The 11,607-nt window shown below is 41.7% G+C and overlaps 1 pseudogene; it reads right to left on the reverse strand.

Annotated features, from left to right (window-relative positions):
- Window positions 1-1,421: 1,421 nt before the first annotated feature.
- LOC143389008 (14-3-3 protein eta pseudogene) lies at window positions 1,422-2,604 on the reverse strand (annotated as a pseudogene).
- Window positions 2,605-11,607: the final 9,003 nt, after the last annotated feature.

The raw sequence follows: 11,607 nt of genomic DNA on the forward strand, positions 1-11,607 counted from the left end.
TGGTCAAGTTTGACTCTTCTGAGTTATAGTCTGCTGATATCTTGCTGTGTCCTTATATGGGGAAAAAGAGGGGAAGAGAGCTTTCTTTAGTCATTTTGATAAGGGTGCTAATCCCATTCCAGAACCTTTTTATCTTGCAAAAGTCTCACTCCTAACACCATCACATTTGGGGTTGTGAATTCAGTCAAAGGAAGGGAAGAAAAGAAAATCAAAAGAGGGTGTGTTAATGAGCGGATGACCACTCTGGGCAACTGAGGCTCCATCCTGCTGAGGACCCTATGGGACACCATGCAGGCAACTAATATCAACTAAGATGGACCCATCCAGAGGCAAAGAGACTGGAGATTACTTACTCTTCTTTGGTTGAAGACTATTCCTGGGCATTAATCTCTGAGTCCATCAATATGCTCCTAAAGTGATAAAAAGTCCTCAAGCAGAGAGGAAAGAAGGTTGAGGTGAGAAGTCCTGGCTTACACATAAAGGTGAAGTTGCAGGTGACCTCTGGAGTGAGTGAGGGGATATAGCCAGGCACTAGGAGCATCTGTTGTACTCCTTGATGTATGATGGATCTGAATACCCAGCAAAACCCACCCCTTAGTGACAGAGAGAATATTGCACCCAGAACTGCACCAGGTCTTCCCAGCTGAGGGTAAGAGTGGGGCTGAAATCCAGCCCAAGTTCTGCTTACCAAAATGCGTGTTCTGGTGTGGACTGCATCCACTAGAAAAAGGGGAAGATCTTTTTCAAAATTGCACAAAAGTGGCAAATAGGCTAGATAGCAATAACCCTAGTTATACTACTCCAACAGTGCAGTAGATCCCAAGACAATATAAGCACTGTGGGGTCTGATTTTATACATCACAATTTCTTTGATGTGGAAAAGAGGGCACCCCTGAACAAAAAGACAGTCAGATTTTGTACTAGTAATAATCCAATTTTGGAAATATAGGTAATTTTTGTCACCCCATTCACAGCAATTCTCCAAGATCCTTTACAATAATTAATTTGTGCTTATCATGAGCTTTTCCTTCTATTTTCAGAGAAATTTATTTCTTTTTTTTAATATCCCCAAAGCAGCATTTATTTACCCTTTGAATTTCAAAACATTTATTTTAGGTCTGGGATTTCATAATCACCTGTCTTGATTGACATGGGCTGACACACATGGTGCTGTCAAGATACACAAGGACTACTGCCAGAGTTACAAAAAATAAATCCATGATTCTTAAACAATTGCAACCAAAAAAAAAAGAAAAAAGAAAAAGTTACACATATCAAAACTTTAGATGCATTGCATTTAAAAGGTTTGTGTACATCATAATTTAAAGAGGCAAAACAAGGTGCTACTGAAACCTCACATCAAAGTTTATTATAAAGCTGATGGAAAGGAGCAAGTTGTCTCTCTGTATCAGCTTTCTTTAACAGTTTTCCACTAGCTGAAGAAAGAGGTGAAAGGGCTGAATTCATTTTTGCATGCACAAGATGTACTGCTTAACAAAACACTATCAGCTTGTTTTAAATATCAACCATAGCCTGTGTTGGCTAATTCTCCTCTCTAAACTCCCCAATTACTTTTGCCTAGATTTTCCATAGATTAATAGGCATAGTTAAATGCCTCATTCAGAACACACTTCTTTGCACAATTCAAAAAGGGAGCTCCTGTAGGCTCAAAGCAACCATCAGTCCAGCAATGCCCATGATGATTTATCTGAAACTGCTTCCCAAGAGACAGGAGAGCAGATCTGAGTAGCTGTGCTGCCAATACAGATAGGTTTAGCACTAGATATTTAGTGACTGTGGCAAGGAAGAATTGGTGATGATGGGAATGGTGGGTGAAGGAAGGGCCAGGGATCTGAAGGATCTTCAGTTGCCTTCTCCTGCTTCTTCATCCTGCTGGTCACTTGTCCAGAGGGTGAGGTTGTCTCGAAGCAACTGCATGATGAGTGTGGAGTCCTTAGAGGAATCCTCATTTAATGTGCCCAGCTCAGCTATGGCATCATCGAAGGCTTGTTTAGCTAAGAGGCAGGCCTGCTCAGGTGCATTCTGGATCTCGTAGTAGAACTCAGAGAAGTTGAGAGCCAGGCCCAGCCAAATGGGATGTGTTGGCTGCATGTGCTCTTTGCTGATTTCAAAGGCCTCTTTGTAGGCTGCCTCGGAAGCTTCTACCACACTGTTTTTCTTCTCCCCAGAAGCCACTTCTGCCAAATAGCGGTAGTAATCACCTTTCATTTTCAGGTAAAACACCTTGCTCTCATACTGGAAATCATTGCAGTTCTTGATGAGGAACTTGTCAAGCAGAGCCAAGACATCATTGCACGCTGTCTCCAGCTCCTTCTCAATCTTCTCCCGGTAAGCTTTAACTTTCTCCAATTTCTTTTCATTTCCATCAGACATGGTTTTCTGCTCAATGCTGCTAATGACCCTCCAAGAAGATCGCCGGGCACCAACCACATTCTTATAGGCCACTGAGAGGAGATTTCGATCTTCATTGGAGAGAGTTTCATTCAGCGCTGTCACCGCCTTCATGGCGGAGGCTATGTCGTCATAGCGCTCCGCCTGTTCGGCCAGCCGCGCCCGCTGCAGCAGCTGCTCCCGGTCCCCCATGTCGCTCTAGGCCCGGCCTCGCCTCGCGCCCCGCACCGCTCGATCGCCCGCCCGTCCGCTCCCCGGTCGCCGCGGAGGCCGCCGCCGCGCACGCGCACTGGTTCCCCGGCTTGCCAGAGGCCGCAGGGTGCAGGCAGCGCCGCGGCTCGCGCCCTCTCTCTGGCTTGCTCCGCGCGCAGTGGCTGGCGCCTGGGACGCCGCCAAGAGAGGAGAAGCAGCCGCCTCGAAATTTATTTCTTTTTTCCTACGAATGAAGAAGTGGCCTTATCAAATCACACACCATATTTGCCTATCACTGCTATTTGCCACAATAGCTGTGTTGACCCAGAGAGCATTTGGCTCCACCAGAATCTTTTCCAATCCCTTCTCTGCATGAGTGAATCCCATAGGCTCCCCTGTGCTCCCCACTGGAGGGGGTGGTCTGGGAGTGATGTGCTTGGTTACTTGGCTTGCAATTTCATTGGGATTGAGATTCCTGCTTCCTACATTTACAATAGACATGCTGGCTCTGCTGAGTATGTTTCCTGCACTGTCTGTGTTTCTGGGCAAGGGCTTTCAATGTTCTTTTTCTGTTCTACAAACTGTGGTTTGCATGTTTTCCATCTGACTGCTTAATGGCAGGATGCCTTTCTCCACCTCACGAACAAATTGAATTTTCTGATCGTAGGTTATTTACTTAGTCTTTGAAATCCTAGAACTTGCCCCAGTTATTCAAACTGAATGAATAACTCCTGCAGCATGAAATGCTCAGGGGTAGTCTCACATAAGCAAACTTAAATCAAGAACCCTTTGCATTCTGATGGCTACAGCACATTATGAAAGACACCCTCGGAGGCTTTTCTGTCTTTACAGTTGTTAAACCTTCTGGAATCATGGAAAGTTGGGACTGGACAAGGCCTTTGAGATGACCCCAAAGTATCATCTGATGTCTGTAGCTTGCAGGCCACAATATCTTGTGATATGGGGGAGAGAAATGCTTTCGAGAAGGACCTAAAATATGTTCCCTGGCTCATTATGGTTTTGCTTGAAATGAGAGGAGGCACATGGATGGTGACGTGCTCTTCATTGGCATGAACATGATATTTGCTTTTGTTGCTTTCTTCACAATTTTTGATAGTAGCTACCCTAACCCTAGGTTCCCTATAGATGCAGTAGGTAAGAGATAGCATTGATGCAGAAACACAATTTGAACAGAGTGAAATTTGGTCATTCTCGTGCACAGGTGGATTCTCCTATTTCCTATAAACAGGGAATGGAAATGAAAGTTCTATGTTAGACAACAGGCATAGGGAGGATTGTGTTGACAAATGGGTAGATTGTCAAGGAGCTATTTGACTCCAAGTGCTGCTTTTATATTTGTTTAATGATTAAATGAGGGACAAGTTCATTTGCTTTCTACATACATATGAGAAACAATTTTATTTGAAATCATAATATCACTTTTAACAATATGTAGTAACCTGTTACCACACTGCTATTTATGTTCTTAACTTAAAATTTGATCCTTCAGTCCTGTAACTACTTCTTGAATTATAATGATTCAGAGATTTTTATAATTTTTTTATGATTAAAATCATGGGATAAGTGATCCGGGGGGTCAAAAAACTTGAGTTTAAATCCCACTGACTATCCTGTGACCTTAGTCAACTTGTTTCATTCTCTGAGCTTCGGTGCCCCCATCTGAAAGATTCGGGTTAATAATACATTATCAAAATCTTGAAAGTATTACATGACATAAATAAATGTATAAAAAACTAATGTACTATCTGATATATTACTGATCTGGATCTTATCAAACATTTCTTTCTCCCTCTCTCCGTCTCCCTCTCCCTCTCTCCTGACTTTCCTACATAGCTATATTAGAAACTCTAGTAAAAATACTCAGTTTCTTTCCAAACTTTTTATTTTGAGGTTGCCCGTGAAGATTGCTAATATTTTTCATATTTTCTGCAGAATTTCAGGTTCTGGCTAATATAATAAATCATCACTTCCAAATATTAACCACTCCTCTTATTTATCCTTAGGGCAAGTGGAGATATGGATGTCAGTTCTCATAACTGACTCCTTGATTTAAGAGATGTCACCCCATAATTTTGATTCTCTCATCATCCCTCTTACAGATGTTCTTTCTTTCTACTGGATGCAGCAACTGTCAAATCCATTCATCAGCCCTTAGCCATTCTTATCAGCTGTGATTTAGCAGCACACATTCTTGGCCATCTGGAGAAACTGGTTGTTGGAGGGGTTCTTCTTCTTGTTATTTTTTTTAAAATAAAACGATTTTGAAGTTCTGCTGCAAATGATTGAGAAAATTCAAAGTTCATTTTGGTGAATGCTAACATTTGCTGGATATATCTAAGGAGTAGACTAGTAAGAAGTTGCTTTGTTAAGGCCCTGGAGTTGTGTCTGGAGGCACATGTTTGCTTTGCGTTCTCTCACCCATGTGTAGAGACACATGGAGCCAGACCACTGTGGAATTCTCTGTGTAGGACTCAGCATCTCATGACTGCTCTAGAGTCTGGATTTCTCCCTGGTCTGGAGAATGCCATGTGTGCCTTAAATCCACCAGCAATATGGCCATGTGGTCTGCACACTCCTCCTCAAAGTAATCTTTTTTTTTAAGAATAAAATACAGTATCTAAGATGTCAAAGAAATCCATTATATTGAAACAGTCATCAAAATGTTTTATTTTGATGATACTTCTTGTTATGCTCAAAATAACAAGATCTTGTAGCAGGCCTAATAATTATTATAACTTCAAAGTAGTGTTGAGTATAATCATCATAAATATCTGAAACAGCAGTGAAGTGACATCAAAATACCCATGACTTATACTGGTGACAAAGTCAAAAGAATTACTAGCATGATGTGGCTTGTTTCCTGCACTTTCAGTTAAGGGAATGCTAAATTTCAGACATGAGCAAAATTAAAGAGGTAATTTTTTCCCATTTGAGTTTATAGAGCTCCCTGAATTCTACCTTACCAACCCTTGAATGTTCATGGCCTGCAGCTTAAGAATCCTCACACCTCAATTCCCAGTGTGTGAAACACTCTCTTTGGTTAGAGATTCCCACCCTCTGTCCATTATCATTGCCAAAGTTGCAAGGATTGAAGAATCAATTTCTTGCCAATGACAAGAGGCAAAAGCTGAACATTCAGAGCCAAAGCTGTACTTAAGAGAAGGGCCTTTGTCTTTGCTGACAATGAAAGAGATTCACTGTGAAAAGATCATTATGTATCTGTAATGTTTGGTTAATATGCCTTTGAAGGTTCTGGAACACACCACTGGGAGAATTCATCCCCCAACTGCATAACAAAGATTGAAATGGAAAAGGCAGATCAATGTGTTTCACCCACAGAACATAAACACTTTCCCAATTTATATTTCTGCAGCAGTGAAGTCCTCATGCTAGGTCATGCTGGAGGCCAGCCTTGAGAGAGAACTTGGGATTTTCATCCAGGACTCTGGCTGGGTGTTCCCAGCATTACCTTCTGCCTGTTTGTTCTCTGGTGTTTGGTTTTCCATCCCCATCCCTCCTCCTTCACAGCCTGGCTCTGATTCAGCTCTGAGCTGGAGCCCCAAAGGGTTGAGGCTGACTTCCTCTGTGAACCCTCCTGAAGCCACCTAAGCTCTGCCAGGGGAAAAGAGAGAAGTCACAGTGACAGTCACTACCACCTGCCTCCCTCCTCTCTGCTCCTACTCCAAGGGGCCCCACCTCCTCTTGCCAAACCCTGACAGCTCTGCCAGCAGAGAAGCGGCCTTTGACTCCCTCACAGGTCTCCACACTGTGCACTGCTGCCAAGCCACAGGGCCGCTCTAGGAATGTGTTTTTAATATTCATTGTTCACTCTGTCTGTTACCGATGTGTGCACTGCAATTATTGTAATTCTTTGCACATGTGTTGTTATGAAATGAGTGTCTTTTAAGCCATGCCAGGTTTTTTCTTTCTTTCTTTCTGAAACCCAAATATATTATTTTTATCTATGTTTTAGTTAGTCTGCCACGCTTCTTTATTTTATTTCAAAGATCAGTCTGGGCGGCAAAGAAAGAGTGGAGTGTCCACAGAGCAAGGCCTGCCTGCTTTCCTCATGGTGGAACAGTTGCTTTTGATTTAGACTTGTGCGGTCTCTACCTCACTCGCTTGTTTTCCTCTTTCCATGTGCACAAGCTAGCCAACTTTCAGACATCTGCAGCCCACATGTGCTGCCCCTGGAGTAGCCATCTGCACCCAGGGAGAGGGCACACTGGCAGTGTGCAAAACACAGATGTGCACACATGTGCACGCAGAAGGCATTCAGTTAGATTTCTTCAGTGCTGATTTCTTTTCCTTCTTAGTAGTGAGGAGGGAAAGGAAGGCTAAAAGTCCCATTTTCTTTCTTCCTTTCCCTTCATTCTTTCTTTCATTTTTTTTAACTTCAATTGGTCCTTTTCCAACACAATATAGAAGCTTCAGCCGAAAAGGATTCTATTCTTTCAATTAATTCAAATGCTTTTATGTTTGTTTTTAAATTTTTATCAAAAGAAAATAGCTAATGGAAAAGCCAGATTTTAATACCTGCCATTACTTTTTAAGTTTCCTAGGGCAAGGACAAAGCCTTAGTAAATTAAGAATGACCATTGTTTACCTCTGAGAACTTAGCCTAAGATCCCCAGAAGCTAAATTAAGAATAAAAGAGTGGCGGTGTCCACCCAGCAAACATTGCCAGCTACCCACATGCATATTCCTTTCTTTAGAGATTCTCAGGCTGCTCTCTGTTTTTTGCCAGGCAGAGAAATCTGACACGATCGCACCCTGCCTGCTAAGCATTTTACTTTCATTGTTAACTATATCCATTTGTCACCATGAAACATTATTATTTTAAGGTAGCAGGCAAGCAGGGCTGCTTGGTGCATAATGGTGCTGTAGCTATCGTTGCCAAGAAGGAATCAAAGAAGTGGACGGTGGCTAATGTGGGAAATCACACCAGAGAGAAAGAAACATGCAGAGAGAGACAGAGACAGGGTCGGGGGGGCACAGTCAGAGAAATAGAGAGACACAGGCAGGGGCGGGGGGAAGATACTGGGAGACAGAAAACAGAGACAGAAACCTGCACAGAAAAGCTGGAATTTCCATGAAGATATTTATAAAAGGATGATATAGCTGTTGCTAGGGAGCTGGGAGGAGAGCAGACAGACACACCATCCACCAAGGACTTTTAAAATAAACCTGCATGCCTTTGTTTGCATCATCTCTCGGCTGAGTAAAGACTAAAAGAAATGTGGGGAAATGGTCTTCTTAAGCACACTATTTTAAGAGCACACTCTGTGCCAAGTGAATTGAGGCTGCTGTGTTGGGGCATGTCTTGGGTCAAAGGCCAGAGTCTCACTCCCCGAGATGCCAAGGCCATGGCCATGCTTATGCAGCTATGAGGAGAAATTCATTTCAGCAGATGACCACTCGAGGATGGGTGACCCAAAGGAAGCAGGTCCCACCTTCCCCTCACTTTATGACCTGTGTGGGCAACCTGAAAACTCAGTTTTATTGTCACTCAAGTATGAATTTGGGGACAAGCATCTGGTGCTGCCAAAACACAGTAATAACTCCACACAGTCCCACTCTAAATGTGGTTGGGTAGGGAGGAGTGGAACGGGAGTCAGCGCTACTCCAGGATCATCTGAATGGCAGCCTGTATTAATCAGGGGTCTCTAGAGAATGAAGAGGAAGAGAGAGAGTCGACAGAATTGGCTAATGAAGTTGTAAGGGCTGGTAAGTCCAAAATCTTCAGGGTAGGTTAGCAGCCTGAACAATTCTGGCAGAGGTTGGTGTTGCAGTCTCGAGTCCAAATACAATCTAAAGGCAGAATTTCTTCTTCTTCTGGTAACCTCAATCTTTTCTCTTAAGGACTTCAGCTAACTGGGTTAGGCACACTCACAGTATGAAGAGTGGTCTGCTTTATCCAAAGTCTACTGATTTAAATGTTATTCACATCTAAGAAAATACCTTTTCCAGCAATCTCTTAACCAGTACCTGACAAAACAACAGGGTACTCTGTTGAACATAAGATGAACCACCACACAGTCTTATGAGATAACTGGAGTGGGTAATTGCCAGCCATTTAATGCATCAACATAGCAAAAATTCAGAAGTCTGAGATAGGCAGATCTTTGCAGTGGAGTCAGGGTAGTAGAAGCTGGGACCTTTATCTAGCATGGTTGTTAGATGGTTGATCTGTCCTAAGAAAATTCCTTCTCAAATTAGGTCTTTGAAAGGAGGTTCCTCTAAGGAATCTATTTCCATTCTGAACTCACAACTTCTCTCTACTTCAGACCCTCTTTGGTCTGTTCAAGTCCATCAGCTAACTGATGAATCTACCACCAGTGGGACCTTCACCTCATCTTCTGGGCCTCTCTTCTATCTGCACTCAGAAGCAATGCCTAATACTTAGGCCTAATACTCACTGAACCATTCTCCACTGAGTTGTGGGCTCCAGAAGGGTAAGAGGTGTCAACTGTGTGTCTATGTGGGAAAGCAAATGCAGGTGCATAAATTCTTGTTCAAATTTCTCTAGAATGAAAGTAATGGTTGCTTACCCTATAAATAGGATTTTCAGAGTTAGCAAAAATATAAACAAACCAAAAAAACTCAATTAAATTTGAATTTTAGATAAATAATAGATAAAATTTTAGTATAAACAGCTCATACTTGGGACATGCTCTTAAAATTATTCATTTTTGATCTGAAATGATTTCTACTTAAATTTGAATAATAAATAATTTTAGTATAAATACATCCCATGCAATATTGGCGACATGTTTATCCAAAAACAATTATCCCTTGCTGATCTGAAATTCAAATTTAACTGGGCATTGTGTATTCTATCTGGTAATCCTCCAAGTGACTTAAATTATAAGGACACCCCTGCAACTTGTGCAGTATTTTTGTCTCAGAGACAATGTATCCTGATTTTCTATCGAGTAACTGATATTTTTCCATAAGCAAAGGTTTGGATCTTGCTCCCTCCATAATGAAGCATCTTGCCACCTCTCATTCCAATACTAACTGCCCTGCAGGGATGAGGCTGCTCCAGTTTTACCCCTCCTTCTAATTGGGGTGGAGTGGGAGGAAGAGCCAATAAATCCTGTTCAGGCAGATGTGTTTCCAGAGAAGGGTTTGTTGACAGCCTCAGTCATAAGACTCAGAACCTCAGAGCTGTCCTGATTCTCCCTTTTTGTTCCACACTTCCAGTGCTTTATTCACACCTGTGAATACATCCTGTTTCTTTCATCACAGCTATGTTCCTAATCCAGATTCATTATTTTTTACTTAGGTGACAACATGAACTTCTGATTTTTTTTTTTTTTTTTGCCTATAACATCTCTCTCTACAGTCCATCTGCAATACTCACTGTCCTGAAGTTCAATGCCATCACATCACTCAAGCAGTCCCAAGAGTCAGAAGGGCTTTATCTCCAGAATGCCTACTATCTTAGTCCATTTCTGTTGCAATAACAGAATGTAACAGAATGAGAAATTATAAACACTTGAAGATTATGCAGCTCCCATATCTGGAGGCTGAGAAGTCCAAGATCAAGGATTTGCATTTGCTAAGGGCCTCATTGCTGCATCACAACAGAGAGAGCAGCCATGTGACCTCAGGTTTCTCTCCCTCTTATACAGCTACAAATGCCATTGTGGGAGCACAAACCTCATGACCTCATCTAAACTTAATTACCTCCCAAAGGCTCCCCTTCCAAATAGTATCAACATGTGAATTTGGGGATCAAGTGCCCATCCATGGACTTTTGGTGTACACATTCAAACCATAGCATCTGCCAACTGAAGTCGTGGATTTTGACATCGAAGCCATTTGTGGAGTCCCTCAAGCAAATAGCTTTAATATCTGAGAGTTATACAATCTCCATCACAATTACCCACTCTCCTCTTTTTGTATGAACACAGTCATAAACAATGGACAACCCCTACATGAATGGGCATGACTGTGTTCCAATGCAATTTTATTTATCAAAACTGACGGATGGAATAGATTTAGCCCTCAAGTTATAGGTTGTCAATCAAACTTGTTCCCTAGGTCCCAGGTCAAGTATTACTTTCTCTGTTAAGCTTTCCTTCATCCCCCAGTTTGAAGTGACTCCTTCCTAATTCCTAATTTCACACTCCTTGCCTCTTTTAGACCTCTCTTATGGCAATGTTCACAATCTGCTACATACAGAGTCTTTGCCTTATCTCTGTTGACATGTTTGACATTCCTTGAAGAGGCTGCTGGAATCCTTTTACACAGGTAGATATTTAATTACACAAGGTAGATATTTAATAAGAAAGTTTTGGTAGGAATAATGATGGGAAGCCATTAGAGAATGGATCTACAGAAAGGGCAGAGGATTGGTCAACTACCACTTCCCATTTCTCCAGGAAAAGTGTCAGTTCCCTTGAAAACCAAAGACCCACACCAGTGCATTATGGAGAAGCCCAACTTCCATACCTGTCAACCATCATTTAAAACACTCAAAAGTCCACCCATCAAAAGTAAATTAGCTGAATACTCAATTCCCCAACCAGGAAGGTTGGTATTGCAAATGTATTTAGGCTGAAACCATTTTCCTTTTTTGAAACACACCTAAGTTTTAAAATAAATAGTTTCATCTGATGTGAGCTGCCAACACAATCTTCCAAAATCCTTCCCTTGGGAGAAACTTGTTACCTGCTTCAACTCAAAAGCTGCATGACACCAAAACATCTGAGTTTCTCATAATAAGGTTAGAAACAGCTAAGTCCTGTGTGCTTCAGAGAAAAGATTTCAGAGCTGGCAAGAATGAACTAAGGCAAAGAGCAAAATGCAAACGTTTCTACAACAAAATAGTGAAATTTTAAAATTATTTTAAGTTAGCTATTACTGAAAATTGCAAGCAAATTTATTTCTCTAGTTCTTTAGCATTTTTTTTTGGTGTGTGTGTGTGTGTGTTGTTGCTTTTGTTTTTAGTTTTTGTTTTATCTGGTGTTGTTT

The sequence above is a fragment of the Callospermophilus lateralis genome, unplaced genomic scaffold (assembly GCF_048772815.1).
Source record: "Callospermophilus lateralis isolate mCalLat2 unplaced genomic scaffold, mCalLat2.hap1 Scaffold_43, whole genome shotgun sequence".
NCBI classification, from domain to species: domain Eukaryota; kingdom Metazoa; phylum Chordata; class Mammalia; order Rodentia; family Sciuridae; genus Callospermophilus; species Callospermophilus lateralis.